This window comes from Zeugodacus cucurbitae, unplaced genomic scaffold, assembly GCF_028554725.1.
Source record: "Zeugodacus cucurbitae isolate PBARC_wt_2022May unplaced genomic scaffold, idZeuCucr1.2 ctg00000098.1, whole genome shotgun sequence".
Lineage (NCBI taxonomy): Eukaryota > Metazoa > Arthropoda > Insecta > Diptera > Tephritidae > Zeugodacus > Zeugodacus cucurbitae.
This window is the reverse complement of record NW_026530847.1, coordinates 12501-15000: the sequence shown is the minus strand read 5'-3', so window position 1 is coordinate 15000 and position 2500 is coordinate 12501. Positions and strand designations below refer to the sequence as shown.

At 33.2% G+C, this 2500-nt stretch overlaps 2 non-coding genes across 2 annotated transcripts in view; both read left to right on the top strand.

Moving 5' to 3' along the window:
- The window catches only part of LOC128923916 (5.8S ribosomal RNA), a 179-nt gene extending 58 nt beyond the window's left edge, over positions 1 to 121 (top strand). The window contains exon 1 of the ribosomal RNA XR_008472634.1: positions 1 to 121. This exon is cut by the window's left edge and continues 58 nt beyond it. This is a non-coding gene — a ribosomal RNA (5.8S ribosomal RNA).
- A 453-nt stretch (positions 122 to 574) lies between these two features.
- Positions 575 to 2500, top strand: part of LOC128923912 (large subunit ribosomal RNA) — a 3984-nt gene continuing 2058 nt past the window's right edge. The window contains exon 1 of the ribosomal RNA XR_008472631.1: positions 575 to 2500. This exon is cut by the window's right edge and continues 2058 nt beyond it. This is a non-coding gene — a ribosomal RNA (large subunit ribosomal RNA).

Genomic DNA, 2500 nt, shown 5'->3' with positions numbered 1-2500 from the left:
GTCATCGTGTGAACTGCAGGACACATGAACATCGACATTTTGAACGCATATTGCAGTCCATGCTGTTATGTACTTTAATTAATTTTAAAGTGCTGCTTGGACTACATATGGTTGAGGGTTGTAAGACTATGCTAAATTAGTTGCTTATTCTTTTAGTCAATTAAAAGAATTTAAGCACATGGTATATTACTGGATTGTATTTTTCAATCCATAATATTAATAGCATAAAAAGAAATATAGAAAATATATTCTTGAACACCTCATATTTGAACGAAATTTTATAATAAATAAGAATCTTAGTATTCCCAAAAACAATAAAATTTCAATATTATTATTTCAAATAATATATACATTTAGAGGAACGTCTAGCATAAAATATTATTTTATTCTAGGATTGCCTTAAATGTAAAAAACCAAGAAAATAATATTGTTGTTATAATGAAGTAAGTAGTACGGGATGAAAAGATTGAATATTTATTATTAAGAAAATTATATTGGTGTTAAGAAATAATTATGTATGTTTCTTTAAAATAGCAAAAAGCTAAAATATAAAATAAATATAAATATTTTTATACAACCTCAACTCATATGGGACTACCCCCTGAATTTAAGCATATTAATGAGGGGAGGAAAAGAAACTAACAAGGATTTTCTTAGTAGCGGCGAGCGAAAAGAAAATAGTTCAGCACTAAGTCACTTTGTCTATATGGCAAATGTGAGATGCAGTGTATGGAATATCTTAATATCTAGTATGAGAAATTAACGATTTAAGTCCTTCTTAAATGAGGCCATTTACCCATAGAGGGTGCCAGGCCCGTATAACGTTAATGATTACTAGAAAGATATTTCCAAAGAGTCGTGTTGCTTGATAGTGCAGCACTAAGTGGGTGGTAAACTCCATCTAAAACTAAATATAACCATGAGACCGATAGTAAACAAGTACCGTGAGGGAAAGTTGAAAAGAACTCTGAATAGAGAGTTAAATAGTACGTGAAACTGCTTAGAGGTTAAGCCCGATGAACCTGAATATCCATTATGAAAAATTCATCATTATAACTGTGATATTTATAATATTATAGTAATAGTGTGCATTTTTTTCATATAAGGACATTGTAATCTATTAACATAATAAAATATTTATCAAAAGATCATTGGTGTTAAGTTTATTCAAATTAATTTGCTTTTAGCTTATTAACATAGAATAAATACTGATGATTTGATAAAGTGTTGATAGATTTTACATATATAATGCTTAAATTCTTTTGAATTTTACAATAATATTATTATCATTGATTTTAATATTAATTGTATGCATTTATATGATTAACAATGCGAAAGATTCAGGATACCTTCGGGACCCGTCTTGAAACACGGACCAAGGAGTCTAACATATGTGCAAGTCATTGGGTTATATTAAACCTAATGGCGAAATTAACTTAACTTTTATATAATGGGATTAATTTTTAGTGAAATATTTTACTATTAATTCAATCCCGGGGCGTTCCATATAGTTATGTATAATGATAATTTATTATTATTTATACCTCTAACTGGAGCGTACCTTGAGCATATATGCTGTGACCCGAAAGATGGTGAACTATACTTGATCAGGTTGAAGTCAGGGGAAACCCTGATGGAAGACCGAAACAGTTCTGACGTGCAAATCGATTGTCAGAATTGAGTATAGGGGCGAAAGACCAATCGAACCATCTAGTAGCTGGTTCCCTCCGAAGTTTCCCTCAGGATAGCTGGTGCATTTAAATATTATGTAAAATAATCTTATCTGGTAAAGCGAATGATTAGAGGCCTTAGGGTCGAAACGACCTTAACCTATTCTCAAACTTTAAATGGGTAAGAACCTCACCTTTCTTGATATGAAGGTTGAGGTTATGATATAATGTGCCCAGTGGGCCACTTTTGGTAAGCAGAACTGGCGCTGTGGGATGAACCAAACGTAATGTTACGGTGCCCAAATTAACAACTCATGCAGATACCATGAAAGGCGTTGGTTGCTTAAAACAGCAGGACGGTGGACATGGAAGTCGTAATCCGCTAAGGAGTGTGTAACAACTCACCTGCCGAAGCAACTAGCCCTTAAAATGGATGGCGCTTAAGTTGTATACCTATACATTACCGCTAAAGTACATGATTTATAATACAATTTCGGTTGGATTATAAATTTTGAAACTTTAGTGAGTAGGAGGGTACAATGGTGTGCTTAGAAGTGTTTGGCGTAAGCCTGCATGGAGCCGCCATTGGTACAGATCTTGGTGGTAGTAGCAAATAATCGAATGAGACCTTGGAGGACTGAAGTGGAGAAGGGTTTCGTGTGAACAGTGGTTGATCACGAGTTAGTCGGTCCTAAGTTCAAGGCGAAAGCCGAAAATTTTCAAGTTTTAATGAATTGTTGAGAATATATAATTATTATGTTTTCTTCATAGTAATTAAACACTTGAATAATTTTGAACGAAAGGGAATACGGTTCCAATTCCGTAACCTG